The 11,985-nt window shown below is 41.9% G+C and overlaps 1 protein-coding gene across 6 annotated transcripts in view; it reads right to left on the bottom strand.

The window, feature by feature from the left end:
* The window catches only part of UBE3A (ubiquitin protein ligase E3A), a 120,933-nt gene extending 109,451 nt beyond the window's left edge, over positions 1–11,482 (bottom strand). For 4 of the 6 annotated variants that reach the window (XM_023519296.1, XM_023519295.1, XM_023519297.1 and 1 more), the window contains exon 1: positions 10,877–11,456. The gene's annotated coding sequence lies outside the window, so the exon portion shown is untranslated. The other 2 variants (XM_012811620.2, XM_023519294.1) reach the window with 2 other exon arrangements.
* Positions 11,483–11,985: the final 503 nt, after the last annotated feature.

Raw genomic sequence — 11,985 nt, 5'->3', positions numbered from 1 at the left:
ACCTCCAGCATATGGGGCAAGTGCCTTACTCCTTTGGCCACCACCCCATTAATTGTCTTCATATCAAAGTTGAATACATAGAATTCTTACTTCTCCATTCCTGTGATGCTTCACTAAGAATAATGTGTTCTACCTCCATCCAGGTTAGCACAAATGCTGTAAAATCTCCATTATTTTTGATGGCTGAATAGTATTCCATGATATACATATACCACAGCTTACCCATCCATTCCTGGGATGAAGGACATTTAGGCCTGTTTCCACATTTTAGCGATTATAAATTGGGCTGCAATAAACAGCCTAGTACAAGTGTCTTTATAATAAAAGGTTTTTTTCCCTTCTGGATAGATGCCCAGTAATGGGATTGCAAGATCAAACGGGAGGTCTAGGTTGAGTCTTAAAGGTTTCTCCCTACTTCCTTCCAAAAAGGTTGTAGTTTACAGAGATCAAATTAAATCAGAGATCAATGAAATCGAAAAAAAAAGAATCATTCAGAAAATTAATAAAACAAGGAGTTGCTTTTTTGAAAAAATAAATAAAATAGATAAGCCCTTGGCCAGACTAACTAGAAGTAAAAAATTAAAATCTCTAGTAACCTCAATCAGACATGATAAAGGGGAAATAACAACTGATGTCACAGAGATACAAGAGATCATCTCTGAATACTACCAGAAACTCTATGCCCAGAAATTTGATAATGTGAAGGAAATAGATCAATATTTGGAATCACATCCTCTCCCTAGACTTAGCCCAGATGAAACAGATCTCCTGAACAGACCAATTTCAAATGAAAAGGACCACTGGTCTCACACTCCCCACCCTTTTCCACCAAGTCACCATCCTTTGCTATGCGAGCTCTGGGCTGCCCCAACCTATTCCTCTCAAGAGGGCCACAGCCACTTGAGTACAAGAGGGCTGCTTCTGAGGAATGAGGCACTGCAGCTGGCACAGCTGTCAGGTTGGCCCACAGCCCCCATGGGCATCACGCTGCCCCAAATGACTGCCTGCCGTCAAGTGGGCCCCGCTGGGTGATGAAGGCCACACGTAAGGTGTGCTGTGAAGCAGAAGCCTGTATTATGCAAACATGCTTTCCACGTGGACAGGGGTAGGAGGCCTCTCCTGTGCAGGAGGGGTCCACATGTCTACATGCACAGGATGTGGGCTGTGGACTCCTGGCCACTGTATGAGACCTGGGCCTGAACTGCGCAATGCCAGGTGCCAAGGAAAGGGTCTCAGCACCAGCAGCCAGACTTCGCTGGAGGACAGCTGAGTCATGACCCCTCTACCCCTCTACCCTTCCTCCCACAGGCTACAGTATCCAAATGAAGGAAGAAAAAGCATTCTGCTCCTCCCTTTTACAGCACACCTAGCCAAGCACCGCCCCCCTCCCACAACACACCATGGTTCTGAGGCACTGAGGACAACAGCCTCACCAGTGCAATGCACTACACGGGGCCATGGGCCCAGCCACTTGCCTGATTGGTTACAGCACTTCAATGAATTTAGCTGCTGAAAAGTATCCATCTAGGGTGGTGCCTGTAGCTTAGTGTGTAGGGCGCCAGCCACATACACTGAGACTGGTGGGTTTGAACCCAGCCCAGGCCAACTAAAACAACAACTGCAACAACAACAAATAAAAAGCCAGGTGTTGTGGTGGGCACCTGTAGTCCCAGCTACTTGGGAGGCTGAGGCAAGAGGATCACTTACACCCAAGAGTTTGAGGTTGCTGTGAGCTATAATGCCACGGCACTCTACCCAGGGTGATAGCTTAAGACTGTCTCAAAAAAAAAAAAAAAAAAAAGAAAATCAAGAGATGAAACTAACATATTACAGTCACCTGATCATTGAGAAACCAAATTAAGAACATACGCTAGGAAAAAGAACTCCTATTCAATAAATGATGTAGGGAGAACTGGATAATCACATGTAAAAGACTGAAACTGGACCCACACATCTCACTACTTACAAAAATTGATTCAAGATGGATAAAAGATCTAAACCTAAGGCATGAAACAATAAAAATCCTCAAAGAAAGTGTGGGAAAGGGCGGCACCTGTGGCTCAAAGGAGTAGGGTGCCGGCCCCATATACCAGAGGCGGTGGGTTCAAACCCAGCCCCGGCCAAAAACTGCATTTAAAAAAAAAAAGAAAGTGTGGGGAAAACACTTGAAGATATTGGCCTGAGGAAAGATCTTATGAAGACTTCCATGGCAATTACAACAACAAAAATAAACAAATGGGGCTTAAACTGAAAAGCTTCTATACAGCAAGGAAACAACAATGAAAGCAAACAATCTTCAGAATGGGAAAAGATATCTGCATATTATGAATCAGACAAAAACTTGATAACTAGGATCTACAGAGAACTCAAATTAATCAACAACAACAAAAAAGATGCAACAATCCCATATATCACTCAGCAAGAGACATGAATAGAACCTTCTCTAAAGAAGACAGATGAATGTCTAACAAACATATGAGAAAATTATCATTGTCCCTAATCATCAGAAATATGCAAATCAAAACCACCCTGAGATTAACACCTAACCCCAGTGAGAATGGCCCACATCACAAGTCTCAAAGCTGCAGATGCTGATATGGATGTGGAGAGAAGGGAACACTTTTACACTGCTGCCAGAACTACAAACTAGTACAACCTTTTTGAAAGGAAGTATGGAGAATCCTCAAAGAACTCAAATTAGACCTCCCACTTGATCCTTTACTAGGCATTTACCCAGAAGAATAGAAATCCTTTTATTATAAGGACATTTGCCCTAGACTATTTATCGCAGCTCAATTTATAATCACCAAATTGTGGAAACAATCTAAATTCCCACCAACCCAGGAATGGATTAACAAGCTGTGGTATATGTATATTCATATACATAAATACTATTCAGCCATTTAAAAAGATGAAGATTTCACATCTTTTTATTAACCTGGATAGAGGTGGAACACATTCTTAGCAAAGCATCACAAGAATGGAGAAGCAAGAATCCAATGTACTGAATTCTAATATGAAGGCAGTAGATGAGCTAATACAAGGGGTGGGGTAGGGGAATGAGAGAGCAGAGAGAGAGGAGAGAGGGGATAGAGGGACATGGTATATGGCACATCTCTTAGGGTGGGACACAATTATAAGATGGACTTCATATAACAAATGCAATCAGTGTAACCTAATTCTCAGTGCCCTCGATAACTCCCAGACAATAAAAAAAATTAAAGATACATAAATTTTTAAAGAAAAAACTGACACATTAGTATGTAATGTCCAAGTTGAAAGTGGCCTTGGGAGAGAGATCATCTAATCCAACTGCCTTACTTCATAAAAGAACTACGGAACTGTATCAGAATGATATACAATAAATACTATTTTAGTGTGGAAATTTTAGACATATACTAGGTGTCTAAAATATCACTTAAGAGAATTAGGGCTTGACCATCTAAGAGAGATCAGCCCCAATTTCTCAAAATCTGGCATCAACTAGCAATATGGAGAGTAAATACACCCCCGCCCCAAACTGTTCTTGGAAATTTGTGTTAAATTCACCACAAAGGGAGTAAACTGACCCCTCGTTTTTCCTAGCTTCACTTAAAATTACTTCTACGTTCTGAAGCCTAAGAGTATTCCTTATTATACAAAGTTTATCAGCTCACAGAGGTATGTAGGACTGAGAGCTAGAATGCAGTCCATTCACCCAGCATTTACAATGCCTAAAACTGCACATGAGAAACTTTAAATAAGCCAGCAAATATTTACCATTCTTATAGAATCTTCAACCTAGGAATAAAATTAATTTCTTTTGAGATAAGTAACCCACCTATATTCTCTAGCTAAGATCCACCTATTTTTAAATTCATCCCCTATCTTTCATTTAGCCAAAAGATGGAATAAGAGAAATGGGGACTGGGAGAGAAAGGGGACTGATTCCTATTGACTTAATTAAGACTGCAAGATCTTTTTCATTGTTAAGATAATTTGAAAAAGAGTACTCCAAGCAATAAAATTAAAGAAATATACATGATTTAAAATGCAGAAATCTAACTTTATTTGTATAAAAGACTGAAATTAGCTCAATTCTTCTACCTAAATGTTCTTATTGCAATACTATAGTTAACTTTTAAGCATTTCCATTCTGTCAAGCAGAGTGTATTCCTTCCCGAGTTATCAAACTTTATCCATTAACCAATAATTTCCTACTTTTTTTCTGTTTTTTAAACATGTTTCATATGTTACAGGGACAGCAAAGTGTGTAAGAAACTAAATGAGAATGAAGCAGCTAAAGTAATTAGGAAAGCTTTTCATTTCTTACAAACTCTAAATCTGTTATCTTAAACAGCATATTTTCTGTTATCAACAAAAGAACATAATAGTTACTTCAGAAAACTAGGGGAAACCCCAGAAGTGCATTAATGTACATAGTTACCATTCAATTAAAATAAAAAAAAAAAAAAGAAAACTAGGGGGAAAAAATGTACCAACTCAATCTTTATGAAAACAGGACTTAGCAATTAGTATACATGTCACATACAGTAGGTGCTCTCAAAACATTTTTAATTCCCAAGACAAAAAGTTAAAATATTTAGCAAAGACAAATACTAAATATCGTTATTTGGGACACATTACAAGGAGGCAATAAATATTGGTGCACACACAGAGGCACAATAAATAGAATTAAGAAAAAAGTACTAAGATAATTAATAACCTGGAAATAACCCAGATGTCCCCCTGACTCATAATTAGCTTTTTTTTTTTTTTGGGCCCCGGGCCAGGTTTGAACCCACCTCCGGTATATGGGGCCAGCACCCTACTCCTTTGAGCCACAAGTGCTGCCCTCTCATGATTAGCTTTATATAGTAATAGAAAACGTTACTGTGCATTTCATCCTTTCCAAAGACCAGCATAATGCTTTACATCAGATAAGACACAGGAAAGAAAGTGTTTGTTGGAAATATGAAGAGAAGAAATTCCTGTAGTGTTATTGCAGTCCTAAAGGGATCATCTGAGAAGAAATTAACACCAGTGAGTTTCAGAGAGGGAGCTAGAGAGCAAGAAAGTGACAAAAAGTGACATTTGTCCACAGTGAATGGTGCATACATGGTTGGTGGTTATATTATTCTCTGTAGTGTCTGTGTATCTAATTTGGAGGAGAATCAGAATGTATTCTACATCACAAAAATTATAAAAACAAATGAGTTAGAATGGTGGCGAGTACACAAGGGCAATTCTAAGACCACTTTTCTCACACATGCGAGGGAAGCTACTGAGACAGAAGTCTATAAGAAGCTTGAAATAGTAAGTCATCCATCTTTCCTTAATACAAGGAGACAAAGTAATGACTTTGACATGAAAAGAACATGAGTTAAAGGACAGCACTGGCAGCATCTTCATTCAGCCCATAGGTAAGAAATATGAGTGCAATAGTGCTTGTCTTAAATGTGAAAAGCAACTTGTTGAATTGTGGAAAGTATATACAGCAAATACACATTAAGAACCAGAAAAGAAGTACAAGCCTGTATACACATAGATAAGTCTAATATTTTTCTTCATCTTTGATTTCTGTAACTTATTTTTTTTTTTTGAGACAGAGCCTCAAGCTGTCCCCCTGGGTAGAGTGCTGCGGCATTACAGCTCACAGCAACCTCCAACTCCTGGGCTCAAGCTAGTCTCCTGCCTCCACCTCCCAAGTAGCTGGGACCACAGACGCCCACCACAACGCCTGGCTCTTTTCTTTGGTTGCAGCCATCATTGTTGTTTGGCGGGCCTGGGCTGGGGATTCGAACCCGCCACCTTAGGTGTACGTGGCTGGCGCCCTAGCCGGTTGAGCCACAGGCGCCGAGCCGATTTCTGTAACTTAAAGGGATCTGTGCTATCTTGACCTCAATTAATCCTGAGAGGTACAGAAAACCAACGGTTTTGATGTAAGGAAGACTTTATCCTACTGGTATAGTCAAGTATTCAGGGCTAATATACTACCTCTATACCTCTATACTTAACTTTTACTTGCACCACAGATGCTGATGTTTATGAAGTCTTACACAGGATTCTCTTCTATGGCCTGCATGTGATGTCTTACTGAACTACAGTAGTAATCTTATTCTGTATGGTTCTATGTCCCCTAAAATCTCTTTCCCTTTCAGGTCAATCTTATGATTCACTTGCCATTTATCAAATTAACACAGCAGATCTAGTAGAGCAAATTACAAAAAGGATTTGACTTTGGATCAGTAACATTGAATAATGCATCACTATTAAGATCTATTGTTCATGTCAAAGGTAGTTCAGATATTTAAGATAAATTCACACACTAAAAATTTCCCAAAATAATGTCTGTAAGAACAGGCTTTTAATATACTTTAAGAATGATCGCATTGGAAAAGCATACTCTTCTGAAACTAAATCTCGCCTTCATTTGACAGAACAAAAGCTTAAAAGGCTAAATACCTATTCATGTCCAGCTAAGAAAATAGACAAGAAGGAAGAGCCCAAGATTTTCAGACACCAAATTAGTGCTTCTTCCTCCACTTCAACAGTTCTTAGTGGCTTTTGTTCACATTTAGACTCTGAAGCACTTAAAATTTTGTATTTAGAGAGTTCAGTAACAAGGCTTAGACTCAAACTAGTAACTGACTTCCAGCTAAACCTCATGTACAAAAGACAGTATTAAAAATGCTAATTTCATTCCCAGACAGGCCTAATAATAAGCTTCCTTTGTAATTATCATCCATAATAGTATTTACTTGTTATAGATAACTCAGACCAAAGCACTGTAAGTGACAGTGCTGAAAGTAAATGAAAATGAAAGCTGGCAAAGAAATTCATTCTGTATTAATAAGTCACTTCATTAAAAATATATCGCAACTTCAAACATTCTGTGATTGAGGACAATTTCTAGAAGATGAATACTAATAATTCTATTTAATGTAATTTTACTTCATTTCCTTTATTAGAAGAAACTAAAGGTCCATTGGTGGCATCCTGTCAATGTTGCCTTCTATTAATAGTGTAGATTCTGAAGTGATTGGCCTTGCTTAAAAAGGGGGGGGGGGGGACAAACCAGTGTAGAAAACACTCACCTGTCTCCAAAAAGGAAAACGATGGCTGGCCACACAAACAATAAAACACAAATATAGTCTAGAAAGGGGGAGGAAAAAGGCATTAGTGGGGAGGAGGAAGGAAAGAGGGCATTTAGCGGGATTTCACCTAATGTACACAATGTGGGATGTTCGGCACACCCCCTCGGTGAAGGACTCGATTACAACTTGCACTTTGCCTTGGGAAGTGAGAATGTAACCTAAAAAATTTTACCCTCATATTAATTTGAAATGAAAAACAAACACACACTCAGATTCTAGTTCTGGCCCTGCATCTGAATGACCTGAAGAAAATCATTTTAAAGCTTTGCACTTCAATTTCTTTGTGTATAAAATGACAGTAACTGGCTCAATCTACTTACTGCCAGAGACAGAATGATAATCACCCCTACAAAAAAAAAGAGTATTTACAGACAACTACCAGAGTAAATTTTTTTTATTTTATATACATATATACACATACACATAAATACAAACACATTATGTGCAAGATAATAAGTGATAGGTTGGGAAAAAGATATGAAGTATAAATGTGCCAGTGAGTTGTATAAAAACAAGGAGTAAAACAGTTAAGTCTTTAGAATAGCAGCTGGTAGGTAGGATGTATTAAATTCACAGACCTGCCCTAAGATCAGAAGAGCACTAGGAAAATGAAGGACCATTATGTGTCTTACACACAAAAAAATGGTATTCTGTGAAGAAAGTCACTAGATTATAAGCTTACAAAACATCTAGTCATAATAAGTTAGCTGACCATTTACTGATTTACCAGTAACTATTACAATTTATACATACTCTGGTGCTATGATCTGAATGTGTTCTCCCAAAACTCCTATGCAAAAGCCTAACTAACCTCTAAAACAAAAGTGAAGCCTTTGGGCAGCTCTACCCTCATGAATGGGGTTAGTGTCCTTATAAAAGAGACCCTCTATCCTTCCCCAACAGGAGGTTACAGTAAGACAGCTGTCTACGAATCAAGAAGATATCAAATTTACGAGCACCTTGATCTTAGAATTCTCAGCCTCCCAAAACTGTGAGAATTTACCACCACCTTGATCTTGGAATTCTCAGCCCTCCAAAACTGTGAGAAATAAATTATTTTTATAAGCCACTCAGTTCATGGCATTTTGTAATAGCAGCCCCCGAAGCCTAAAACATCTAGAAAACACTAGGAGCCCTACACCTTAAAGAATGAGTTCACAGCTAATGAGAAAGAAAAGAAACAACATAAAGGATAATATGCTACAGTCCATGATACCAAAGGTGCTTTGAGACCACTCAGAAAACACTAAACAGGAAGATTTCTGAGGTAATATTTATTGAATGCCTATGTGTAGGCATTTTACATACTTTAATCCTCATAACTCAGAATTAAAAGCAGGGTCTAATTCCAAAGCTATCTCCACTATACATGTACCTACCATGTCGTCTCTGATTACCTTTACCCTTGGCAATGATGGGGAACTCAAAACCAGCCAAAACTGTTGTCTGAACCATCATGAAAAGAGCACCTAATACTTTATTCAAGTATCTTACTTGAAAGATCACTTTTGAAAACTTGTTCTTCATTCATAAAAATCTGAAAACTAATTTTTTAACAACTGCATATATGCTTAATGTAATTTTTTTACATTTAGACCTACACAATTACAGGTCTAAATAAAAAGTATGCAACATCACTGAAGAACATAAGCAATAATCATTTAAGAAAACAGACATTTGGAATCATTACTACTGCTTGGGCTGAAAATTTTAGCTATGACCTATAGTTTGGGATCATTCCACTGACTGATACTGAGTGGTATATTAAATTATTACAAATTTTTTTGGAGAGGAAAAAGGAAATTGACATAAAAGTGATATAAAATTTAAGAAACACAACCAATTAAATGTTACCTATCAAAGACACTGTAGGCACCCAATAAATCTTGTTTAAAAGGACAAGACAAGTGGAACGAGAATGTTTTCCTCACACCTCTGACTATTAAGTACCTTTACTTACAAAGTTATTTTTTAAGCCATGAAAAATGAAAAAAAAAAAAAAAAAGAGAGAGAGAGAGAGAATTCAGGAAAAAATAAACCAGCTTACAAAATCCCTGAAAAGAAATTCTCTGTACAATTAAACGGGTGCAGGGGAAGGGATGGACAAGGACAAGGGCAATGTCCAGAGGATGGTGTACAAACTACAGAGCAAACTAAAGCTAGCTTATAAATATTGACACAATAAGGCTTCCACAGCTTACATTTTAATTTTGCTAATAAAGATTACAAGTTATTTCTTTGTGTTCTGTTCTTGTATTCCTTCTATATATATTAGAAATACATAAAGACTACAAATTATTTCCTGAAGCTATTTCAGTGTGTGTGTGAGAGTGACGCTTATCAGGGTTTCTTTCTAAAGCTTCTGGTCATCCTTAGAGCCTAACAGCAGCAGCACTGATATTGTATTCATTTACTAAAACTGTGATAACCAGTTTAGATTTAAAAGCAGAATCTAATTCCAAAGCTAATTCCACTATACATACCACAAACAAAAATTTGTTATCTCTCCTGAATTCTAAATTTTACATGATTTAGCAAATAACCTCTTAAGTACTAGTAGTCAGAGGTATGAGGAAACACTTCCCATCCCACTTGTCCAATTTATTCAACAAAATTTACTGGGTCCCTATGTGTCTCTGACATGCAACTTTTAACAGTTATACTTCTTAAACTTTAGGACACCTCTCCTGCAAACCCCTTCTCTCTCCAAAAGTTGTGGGATAATCGGCCGCTTCTCCCAACACTGTAAGCAGTGGAATGATCCAAAATTAGAGTCATGTCCATATTCCCTCCTAATTGATAGTAACTTTGGACGGTAAATCCCATATGCTATTAGTTTACATTTTCAACAACATTCTAACCACTTAATATAATCCCAAACATATTTTGTACTATTTCTATCTTAGCATACCCACAGGAAGTCATGAAAAATTTAGACAATAAATTATCTTTCAAGAACTCTAAGATTAACCAGGATCTATATTTAAAAATTTTTTTTAAATATTATAGCTATTTGGTACATTCAATTCTGACTTCACCAACAAAAGCCTCTACATGGAAAAGGTCTTTTCGTTTTCTCAACTGAAAAGGGGGAAAAAAAGCCAACTGCTTGCATGCAGGTTTGCATTTAGCACAGCAGTCTCTGGCAAACCCAATAACTCACGTTCAACTTCAGAAATCCCGGTGACCAGCAACACAGGAGTTATCTGTGAACGTAACCCTTGGGCTTGACATACCACTTCATCCGCTCTCTTTCCATTGAACCACCCCCAGAACTCCAACCCACCAAGCACACGGTTAAATATGTCTTCCCCGAGAGAGCCAAAAATCTTGAAGAAGCCGAGAAAGAGCTCCCCTTTAGAAGAGAAAGCCTGTCCTTCCCAGCCTGCGGCCCGGTCAGGCTCGGCGAGCCTCGCTCCAAGGACGCCCAATTCTCTACGCCCTGCACGTCCCGCCCCGCCCCGGGCCCGCTCGCGTCCTCTCGGGCGACAAAACCCTTCCTCCAGCGCTCAGCCAGGACTGACAGTTAGGGCTGCGGCAGCCGCTGCCACCAGGGGCCTACTCCTGGCACCAGCCCCTACAGACCACGCGCCCCCAAACCCTCGCCACAGGGGTGGGAGTGGGGGCTGGGGACCGGGAGCCTACCCTCGCCAGCGGGGGCCCGAAGGGTGACGGGGAGACCGAGGGGACCGAGGGGAGCAAGCGCCGCCAGCCCAGGCCGCGTCCGCGACAACACTGACCTGTCGTCGCCCCCGCGCCTGGGCTGCGGCCCTCGCAGCGGCGGCCGCCTCAATGGTCGTTGTCGCCCTCGCCCGCCGCCTCCGCCCGCCACCTCCTCGTTCCCTTTCGCTGCCGCCACCGCCGGGGCTCATGCGGGACCCGCGCTTCCTTCTCCGGAAACCGATGCCGGGAAAGGAGGCCCCGGGGCCACCAAAATCCCGACGTTTGTCGCCAGTAGCCGCTGCCTGACCACACTGGGGGGCTGCAGGGCCCTCCTGGCAGGGGCTATAGGCCGCGAGCTATTCCGAGGAGGAGCCACGGGAGGCGCCGCCGCCCGCAGCCGAGAACGCCGGGTCGGCAGAGGTGAAGCGTAAGTAGGCGGCGGATGGCGGGCGCCGGAGCCGGCGGATGGCTACGCGGCGGCGGAGCGCGCGAGCGAGCGAAAGCTGGTGTGTCCGGGTTCTGGCGAAGGAGAAAAAGCCCTGTCGTATCCTGTAGTCACCCTGAGCCCAGCGCCACCATCTTGGGAGAAACACGGATCTCGCGGCAGGGGCGCAAGACGGGCGGACTGGCTGGGCGGGCCGAGTATCCCGGCAGGCAACGCGCGCCGCCCGGCCGGGCGAGAGCTCCAGGCCCTGACGCGAGGACGTGGGGCGGGGCCAAGGCGCGCGCAGGCGGGCTCTGCGCTCGGCCCCTCCCTCCCTCGCCGGCTCTGTCCCCCTCCTGCTTGCCGTCGCCGCCAGCGCAGGGGCCACAGGGAAGGGGGAGGTGGTCTGCGGTTCCGCGGAGTCGGAACCAGGGTCGGTCGCCATCTTGGGACTGGATCGAGGGGTTAATACCTCTTTCTAGTCTCGGCTGTTAGTGACCCCCTTGGAAACCTGGGGTATGCTCCCGAAACCCCTTACATCCCTCCAGAAGGGCTGAGGAATTCTTCGTCTACCCAACCCAGGGACGCCTCCAATTTTATTTGGGGATGTATCGGCTCCAAAAGTTGGCCCCGGCGGGGCTGATAGCCCCCAGCCAGAGGCGGCGCCGAAGCCTTGTCACAGGGTCCCCGACCCCATTTCCGCCTGGAGCGGTCCTTGTAGCCTTTGCAGCGATGGCCCGATAGTGCGAGCCAGCTGTCAGG

This window comes from Otolemur garnettii, unplaced genomic scaffold, assembly GCF_000181295.1.
Source record: "Otolemur garnettii isolate 467f Iridium unplaced genomic scaffold, OtoGar3 scaffold00170, whole genome shotgun sequence".
NCBI classification, from domain to species: domain Eukaryota; kingdom Metazoa; phylum Chordata; class Mammalia; order Primates; family Galagidae; genus Otolemur; species Otolemur garnettii.
This window is presented reverse-complemented; position numbering and strand designations above follow the sequence as displayed.